This window comes from Triticum aestivum, chromosome 1D, assembly GCF_018294505.1.
Source record: "Triticum aestivum cultivar Chinese Spring chromosome 1D, IWGSC CS RefSeq v2.1, whole genome shotgun sequence".
NCBI lineage: Eukaryota > Viridiplantae > Streptophyta > Magnoliopsida > Poales > Poaceae > Triticum > Triticum aestivum.
The window spans coordinates 448,890,932-448,901,144 of record NC_057796.1 but is presented as its reverse complement, the minus strand read 5'-3'; positions in this window follow the sequence as shown (position 1 = coordinate 448,901,144).

Sequence of the window (10,213 nt, the reverse complement as noted above, 5' to 3'; positions counted from 1 at the left end):
GAAGAAGGGCAAGTCTACCACAGATGCTTTTGCCAGAGTGCCCAGAGGATAGAGATCTGCTGCAGTGCCAGTGACAGACACTAGAGCTACAACATCAGCACCAGCAACTACAGCTCCAGTTCCACCTCCAGCAGCTACTCCACCAGCTCCAGCTACTTCATTTGAAGCCTTCGTCCTTGGAGTTCTCTCAACACCTCCTACCGAAGATCAAGCCTGAGAGTCGTTAAGCACTATCCATTTTTTGAACTTTTTGGTAACTTGTTGCCAAAGGGGGAGAAAAATGTATAGATCATAGGCTTCGAGAGAGTGTTGCCTTTTTATTCTCTCTTGCTATTTTGGTTGAAACTTTATTGTGTGCTTGTGTGAGATACTACTTTGTGTCCTTGTGAGATACTTGTTTGATCATGTGTTTGATCATATGCTACCCTTAATGCTTGTTGGATGATACTATCTTTATATCCTCTTATGATCATTCACTTTGCTTGGTGATGAGTGCATGTGTTTTAATTTCTATCATTTTGAGCGCTCTACCAAGATGTATGTGACATGGAAGAGTAACCATGATCCTAATCGATTGTGCATTTGCATTCAAAAGCAAATTTAAATAATGCACAAATTTAGGGGGAGCTCTTGCTTATCACATACTTCTCAAAGCGACGATGTTTTTCAATCTTATTTATCATTTGTCGAAGCTTTGATCTATATGTTGTCATCAATTACCAAAAAGGGGGAGATTGAAAGTGCAACTATCCCTGGGTGGTTTTGGTAATTCCTAACAACATATAGCTCATTGAGCTAATGCTATTCCAAGATGAATATTTCAGGAAAGCTCAATGATTGGCATGGCATGGATTAGAAAGTGGACCCTTCAAAATGCTAAGGACAAAAGATTGGCTCAAGCTCAAAGCACAAGACTCTACATTTTCTATTTTAGTGATCCAAGATCACATTGAGTCTATAGGAAAAGCCAATACTATTAAGAAGGGATGAGGTGTTGCTTAATGAGGTTCTTGCTCAAAATGCTTAGTGATATGCTCCAAAACCCTCCACTACTTTCTCATATCCACATATGTCCCAAACCAAAAAGTCCAACTCGGCCCCACCGAAATTTCATATCCGGAGCCACCGAGTTCAGTTGACATAGCCACTGCCAGAAACCCTAGTCTTTTCGGTCTCACCGATAGGGATCTCGGTCTCACCGAGATGGGATTGTAATCTCTCTGTTTCCCTTCGTAACGTTTCGGTCAAACCGAGATGAGCGATCGGTCCCACCGAGATTGCAATGCAAACACTCTGTTTCCTTTTCGTAACGTTTCGGTCCAACCGAGATGAGCGAATCGGTCCCACCGAGTTTGCCTGACCAACTCTCTGTTAGTCTATTACCAAAATCGGTCTCACCGAGTTTGTGTAATCGGTCTCACCGAGATTACGTTATGCCCTAACCCTAATGATATCGGTCCCACCGAGTTGACGTGTCGGTCCCACCGAAACACCTAACGGTCACATTATGAACCAAATCGGTCTGACCGAGTTCTTTGAATCGGTCCCACCGAGTTTGGTGATTTGTGTGTAACGGTTAGATTTTGTGTGGAGGCTATATATACCCCTCCACCCACTCTTCATTCGTGGAGAGAGCCATCAGAACATGCCTACACTTCCAACACATATTTTCTGAGAGAGAACCACCTACACTTGTGTTGAGGTCAAGATATTCCATTCCAACCACATAAATCTTGATCTCTAGCCTTCCCCAAGTTGCTTTCCACTCAAATCTTCTTTCCACCAAATCCAAATCCTGTGAGAGAGAGTTGAGTGTTGGGGAGACTATCATTTGAAGCACAAGAGCAAGGAGTTCATCATCAACACACCATTTGTTACTTCTTGGAGAGTGGTGTCTCCTAGATTGGCTAGGTGTCACTTGGGAGCCTCCGTCAAGATTGTGGAGTTGAACCAAGGAGTTTGTAAGGGCAAGGAGATCGCCTACTTCGTGAAGATCTACCCTAGTGAGGCAAGTCCTTCGTGGGCGACGGCCATGGTGGGATAGACAAGGTTGCTTCTTCGTGGACCCTTCGTGGGTGGAGCCCTCCGTGGACTCGCGCAACCATTACCCTTCGTGGGTTGAAGTCTCCATCAACGTGGATGTACGATAGCACCACCTATCGGAACCACGGATAAAAAAATCTCCGTGTCAACATTGCATTTGCTCCCTCAAACTCCTCCCTTTACCTTCATATGCAATTGTTTTACGTTCCGCTGCTATACTCTTAGAATTGCATGTGTAGGTTGATTGCTTGACTTGTGCTAAGTTGCTAAAATATGCTAAGAACTAAAATTGGGAAAGGCTAGATTTTTATTTGGTCAAGTAGTCTAATCACCCCCCCCTCTAGACATACTTTCGATCCTACAGTCGTCCTGTTGCAGTGTAGTCCGAAACCTCTTAGTGATGTCCGAGGGCTCGACAGCCGTACTATTGTGCTGCTTGAGAAGGCCGCTCTCTACTTCTGCTGCTAGGGCGGAAGTTTGCTCCTCTGTTCGGAGGGAGCGCTCCGTATTGCCATTGACTATTATGACGCCGCGTGGTCCGGGCATCTTGAGCTTGAGATAAGCATAGTGTGGCACTACGTTGAATCTAGCAAACACGGTTCGTCCGAGCAGTGCGTGATAGCCGCTGCGGAAGGGGACGATATCGAAGATTAACTCTTCGCTTCGGAAGTTGTCCGGAGAACCAAAGACCACCTCCAGCGTGATTGAGCCCGTACAGCAGGCCTCTATGCCTGGTATGACTCCTTTAAAGGTAGTCTTTGTTGGTTTGATTCGCGAGGGGTTAATGCCCATCTTCCGCACTGTGTCCTGATAAAGCAGGTTGAGGCTGCTACCACCGTCCATCAGGACTCGTGTTAGGTGAAACCCGCCAATAATTGGGTCGACGACTAGTGCGGCTGAACCGCCATGGCGGATACTAGTTGGGTGATCCCGACGATCGAAGGTGATCGGGAATGATGACCACAGATTGAATTTTGGGGCGACTGGCTCTACCGCGTAGACGTCCCTAAGTGCTCGCTTACGCTCCCTTTTGGGGATGTGCGTTGCGTATATCATGCCCACCGTTTTGACTTGAGGGGGAAATTTCTTCTGCCCCCCAATGTTCGGCTGCTGGGGCTCTTCGTCCTCGTCCTCACTTTGTGATCCCTTTTCTTTGTTTTCGGCATTTAACTTGCCGGCCTGCTTGAAGACCCAACAATCGCTGTTGGTATGATTGGCTTGCTTATCCGGGGTGCCGTGAATTTGGAACGGACGGTCGAGTATGCGGTCTAGGCTGGAAGGTCCTTCGCTGTTTCTTTTGTAGGGCTTCTTCCGTTGGCCGGACTTGGAGCCACCGAATCCGGCGTTGACTGCGGTGTCATTGGTGTTGTCGCCATTGCTTCGGCGTTTGTGTCTATTGCGCCGGAGCTTTTCGGTGCTGTTCTTGGCCTCAGTGGGGCCTGCCTCGTTGGTTGTGTTTTTACTACGAGCCAGCCAGCTGTCCTCAACCGCGCAGAAGCGGGTCATGAGTGCCGTGAGGGCTGCCATAGACTTCAGCTTTTCTTGGCCGAGGTGGCGTGCTAGCCATTCGTCACGGATGCTGTGTTTGAAGGCTGCTAAGGCCTCGGCATTCGGACAGTCAATGATCTGGTTATTTTTGGTTAGGACCCTAGTCCAGAATTTTTTGGCTGATTCTCTAGGTTGTTGAACTATGTGGCTTAGGTCATCGGCATCTGGTGGCCGGACATAAGTTCCTTGGAAGTTGTCAAGGAAAGCCTCTTCCAAGTCCTCCCAGCTGCCGATGGAATTCTCAGGCAGGCTATTTAACCAGTGCCGAGCTGGCCCTTTGAGCTTTAATGGGAGGTATTTGATGGCGTGGAGGTCATCTCCTCGAGCCATATGGATATGGAGAATAAAATCTTCGATCCATACTGCGGGATCGGTTGTGCCGTCGTATGATTCAATGTTGACAGGCTTGAACCCCTCGGGGAATTCGTGATCCAGTATTTCATCTGTGAAGCAGAGAGGGTGTGCGGCGCCTCTATATCGGGCCGCGTCGTGGCGTAGCTCTGATGGAGTCCGTCTGCGGTATTCGGCCCGGGCGTGGTTAGGTTTATCACGTCCGAACAGGTAGCCGTCGTCGTGCCTCGAGGCACGCCCTCGTGATCCGTAGATCGATCTTGTATGTCCTGCTCTATCGTCCAGGATCTGCCGGAGGTCGTACGTGTGACCCCAAACTCTTCCGTCTCTATTTTTATGGGGCGGTGGGGCAGGCTGCTGTTCGGCCTGAGTTGCCGCTTTATCCTGGCCGCGGGGTGGCATGTCGGCCGCCCTGTCTCGACCACGTGGTGGTCGTTTCGCATTACGCGAGGGAGATGTGTGCTCTGGTGCTTCCTCATCGAATTGAGGTAGCAGTCTGCGTTTCGGGTAGCTCTTGGCTGGGCACCTAAGGCCGTATTCTTCGGCTGTCAGGACATCAGTCCATCTGTCGACGAGCAGATCTTGTTCAGCTTGAAGCTGCAGCTGTTTCTTTTTCAGGCTCCTTGAAGTGGCTATGAGCTGAAGCTTAAAGCGCTCCTGCTCCAGAGGATCCTCTGGCACGATGAAGTCTTCATTGCCGAGGCTTGTCTCCTCCTCGGAGGGTGGACGGTAACTATCGTCGTCCGAGTCATCTTCTATGTCCTGTTCATCAGGGTTGTCTTGCCTGTTGCCGTGTTCCTCCTGATCGGATGCAGCTCCGATAGGGTCTTCATTGTTTTCGGCATCGCCTGGAGTACTATTTTCTTTAGTGCCGGTGTTGCCGTCCTTTGAGCGACGAGGCTTAGGACAGTGTTTGGGGCGTCGGCGCTTGGACTGCGTCTCAGAGGTTTTATTCACATCTGGCTCTTCTTTGTCGTCGCCAGATCCTTTGGGCGTATCAACCATGTACACGTCGCACGAAGAGGTGGCCGTCCAACATCCGGTGAATGGCAGGTCTTGGCCTTGCTCCTTATCGGCATCGTCATCCATACTGTCGATGTCTTCGTAGCCATAGTCAAGCACGTCGGTTAAGTCATCGACAGTGGCTATGAAGTGGGTGGCGGGTGGGAAGCAAAATTCTTCGTCATCCGTCTCTAACTCGAACCGGACGTAGTTCGGCTGTGAGTCCTTCTCCAAGGACAAATTCTTTAACGATTTTAGCACGTCACCCAAAGGCGAGTGCTGGAAAACGTCAGCGGTGCTGAACTCGAAGATCGATAACCGATCTAGCTCGGTGTCGGCGGGCGTACACAGTCCGGAACTTATAGCCGGAGACAAGTCCGAAGTTCCGTTAAAGCGAATATTGCAGGGTGTTGAGTCCGTGTGCGGCTCTAACGCCGCGGATTCTGCGGCCTCGGATGGCACGATCTGCTTTGGCTCTAAGGCCGTCGCAGCAGCAGGAACCATCTCCTAGGTGTGATTCGATGACAGATTTAAGTCATGTTCATCGGGGTGAGGAAGAGCGATCGCCGCGGGCTCAAATCCCTTGAAGATCAAGTCTCCACGGATATCCGCGACGTAGTTCAAGCTTCCAAATCTGACCTGATGGCCAGGGGTGTAGCTATCGATCTGCTCCAAATGGCCAAGCGAGTTGGCCTGCAGTACGAAGCCGCCGAATACGAAGGTCTGTTCGGGGAGGAAGGTTTCTCCCTGGACAACGTCATTACTGACGATCGAAGGGGCCATCGAGCCCTTTGCCGACGGCACAGTGGAACTCTCAATGAAAGCACCAATGTCGGTGTCTAAACCGGCGGATCTCGGGTAGGGGGTCCCGAACTGTGCGTCTAGGATCGATGGTAACAGGAGACGGGGGACACGATGTTTACCCAGGTTCGGGCCCTCTCTATGGAGGTAATACCCTACTTCCTGCTTGATTGATCTTGATGAATATGAGTATTAGAAGAGTTGATCTACCAGGAGATCGTAGTGGCTAAACCCTAGAAGTCTAGCCTATATGAATATGGTAATGAATGTGTCCTATCCGGACTACGCTCTCCGGTTTATATAGACACCGGAGAGATCTAGGGTTACATGGGGTCGGTTACATAAGAAGGAATCTTCACAGTTGGTCGCCTAGCTTGCCTTCCACGCCAAGGAAAGTCCAATCCGGACACGGGTATAGTCTTCGGCCTTCGTATCTTCACAATCCATCAGTCCGGCCCAATGAATAACAGGCCGGACGTCCGAGGACCCCTTAGTCCAGGACTCCCTCAAATGCCTCCGGCGGTGTACGGGATGGGCAATGAATCAAGAGTATCATGTATGAAATAATATGCATGGTGGATTTGCCAGAAATACGATGTCAACTACATGATCATGCAAGGCAATATGACAATGATGAAGCGTGTCATAATAAACGGAACAGTGGAAAGTTGCATGGCAATATATCTCAGAATGGCTATGGAAATGCCATAAAAGGTAGGTATGGTGGCTGTTTTGAGGAAGATATAAGGAGGTTTATGTGTGATAGAGCGTATCGTATCACGGGGTTTGGATGCACCGGCGAAATTTGCACCAACTCTCAAGGTGAGAAAGGGCAATGCACGGTACCGAAGAGGCTAGCAATGATGGAAGGTTGAGAGTGTGTATAATCCATGGATTCAACATTAGTCATAAAGAACTCACATACTTATTGCAAAAATCTACAAGTCATCAAAAACCAAGCACTACGCGCATGCTCCTAGAGGGATAGATTGGTAGGAAAAGACCATCGCTCGTCCCCGACCGCCACTCATAAGGATGACAATCAAAGAACACCTCATGTTTCAAATTTGTTACACAACGTTTACCATATGTGCATGCTACGGGACTTGCAACCTTCAACACAAGTATTTCTCAAATTCACAACTACTCAACTAGCACAACTTTAATATCACTATCTTCATATCTCAAAACAATCATCAAGTATCAAACTTCTCTTAGTATTCAAGGCACTTATATGAAAGTTTTTATTATATCCATCTTGGATGCCTATCATATTAGGACTAATTTTATAGCCAAAGAAAATTACCTTGCTGTTCTAAAGGACTCTCAAAATAATATAAGTGAAGCATGAGAGATCAATAATTTCTATAAAATAAAACCACCACCGTGCTCTAAAAGATATAAGTGAAGCACTAGAGCAAAATTGTTTAGCTCAAAAGATATAAGTGAAGCACATAGAGTATTCTAATAAATTCCGATTAATGTGTGTCTCTCCAAAAAGGTGTGTACATCAAGGATGATTGTGGTGAACTAAAAAGCAAAGACTCAAATCATACAAGACGCTCCAAGCAAAACACATATCATGTGGTGAATAAAAATATAGCTCCAAGTAAAGTTACCGATGGACGAAGACGAAAGAGGGGATGCCTTCCGGGGCGTCCCCAAGCTTAGGCTTTTTGCTTGTCATTGGATTTTACCTTGGGGTGCCTTGGGCATCCCCAAGCTTAGGCTCTTGCCACTCCTTGTTCCATAATCCATCAAATCTTTACCCAAAACTTGAAAACTTCACAACACAAAACTTAACAGAAAATCTCATGAGCTCCGTTAGCGAAAGAAAACAAACCACCATCTTAAGGTACTGTAATTAACTCATTATTTATTTATATTGGTGTTAAAACTACAGTATTCCAACTTCTCTATGGTTCATAACCTCCGATACTAGCCATAGATTCATCAAAATAAGCAAACAACACACGAAAAACAGAATCTGTCAAAAACAGAACAGTCTGTAGTAATCTGTATGAAACGCATACTTCTGGAACTTCAAAAATTCTTAAATAAATTTCTGGACGTGAGGAATTTATCTATTAATCATATTCAAAAAGAATCAACTAAATAGCACTCTCCAGTAAAAAGTTGTAGCTAATCTCGTGAGCGCTAAAGTTTCTGTTTTTTTACAGCAAGATCAAAAAGACTTCACCCAAATCTTCCCAAAGGTTCTACTTGGCAAAAACACTAATTAAAACATAAAACCACATCTAAAAAGAAGCTAGATGAATTATTTATTACTAAACAGAACCAAAAAGCAATAAACAAAAATAAAATTGGGTTGCCTCCCAACAAGCGCTATCGTTTAACGCCCCTAGCTAGGCATAAAGGCAATGATAGATCTAGGTATTATCATCTTTGGCATGCAATCCATAAGTGGCTCTCATAATAGATTCATAAGGTAATTTTATTTTCTTTCTAGGAAAGTGTTCCATGCCTTTCCTTAACGGAATTTGGAATCTAATATTCCCTTCTTTCATATCAATAATTGCACCAATCGTTCTAAGGAAAGGTCTACCAAGAATAATAGGACATGAAGGATTGCAATCTATATCAAGAACAATGAAATCTACGGGCAAATAATTCCTATTTGCAACAATAAGAACATCATTAGTTCTTCCCATAGGTTTCTTAATGGTGGAATCCGCAAGGTGCAAGTTTAAAGAACAATCATCAAATTCACGGAAACCGAACACATCATACAAAGTTTTTGGAATCGTGGAAACACTAGCACCCAAATCACACAAAGCATAGAATTCATGATCTTTAATTTTAATAGTAGGTTCCCACTCATCATAAAGTTTTCTAGGGATAGAAACTTCTAATTCAAGCTTTTCTTCATAGGATTGCATTAAAGCATCAACGATATGTTTAGTAAAAGCCTTATTTTGACTATAAGCATGCGGAGAATTTAGCACGGATTGCAACAAGGAAATACAATCTATTAAAGAACAATTATCATAATTAAATTCCTTGAAATCCAAAATAGTGGGTTCATTACTATGTAAAGTTTTGACCTCTTCAATCCCACTTTTACCAATTTTTGCATCAAGATCTAAAAACTTCGAATCATTGGGATGCCTTTTAACTAAAGTTGACTCATCTCCAGTCCCATCATTATCAAGATTCATATTGCAAAACAAAGATTTAATAGGAGACACATCAATCACTTTTAGGTCTTCATCCTTATTATCATGAAAACTAGAAGAACACGCTTTCACAAAGCAATCTTTTTTAGCACGCATCCTAGCGGTTCTTTCTTTGCGCTCATCAATGGAAATTCTCATAGCTTTGAGAGACTCATTTATATCATGCTTAGGTGGAGTAGATCTAAGTTTCAAAGAATCAACATCAAGAGAAATTATATCCACGTTCCTAGCCAACTCATCAATCTTAGGCAATTTTTCTTCAAGCAAAGCATTGAAATTCTTTTGAGAAATCATAAATTCTTTAACACTAGTCTCAAAATCAGAGGGCATATTATTAAAATTTCCATAAGATTTGTTGTAGGAATTACCATAATTATTAGAGGAATTACTAGGATACGGCCTAGGATTAAAATTTCCTCTATAAGCGTTGTTACCAAAATTGTTCCTACCAACAAAATTCACATCCATAGATTCATTATTATTCTCAATCAAAGTAGACAAAGGCATATCATTGGGATCAGAGGAAACACTCTTATTAGCAAACAATTTCATAAGTTCATCCATCTTTCCACTCAAAACATTAATCTCTTCAATTGCATGCACCTTTTTACTAGTAGATCTTTCAGTGTGCCATTGAGAATAATTAGCCATAATATTATCTAGGAGTTTAGTAGCTTCTCCTAAAGTTATTTCCATAGCAGTACCTCCCGAAGCCGAATCTAAAAGATTTCTAGAAGCAAAATTCAATTCGGCATAAAAAATTTGTATAATCATCCATAAGTTCAAACCATGTGTAGGGCAATTACGTATCATTAATTTCATTCTCTCCCAAGCTTGTGCAACATGTTCATGAGAAAGTTGCTTAAAATTCATAATGTCGTTTCTAAGAGAGATGATATTAGCGGGAGGAAAATACTTAGAGATAAAAGCATCTTTGCACTAATTCCATGAATCAATACTATTTTTAGGCAAAGACGAAAACCAAGTTTTAGCACGATCTCTAAGCGAAAAAGGAAATAGCTTCAATTTAACAATATCATTATCCACGTCTTTCTACTTTTGCATATCACACAAATCAACAAAGTTGTTTAGATGGGTAGCGGCATCTTCACTAGGAAGGCCGGCGAATTGATCTTTCATGACAAGATTCAGCAAAGCAGCATTAATTTCACAAGATTTAACATCGGTAAGAGGAGCAATCGGAGTGCTAAGAAAATCATTGTTGTTGGTATTGGCAAAGTCACACAATTTAGTATTATCTTGAGCCATCG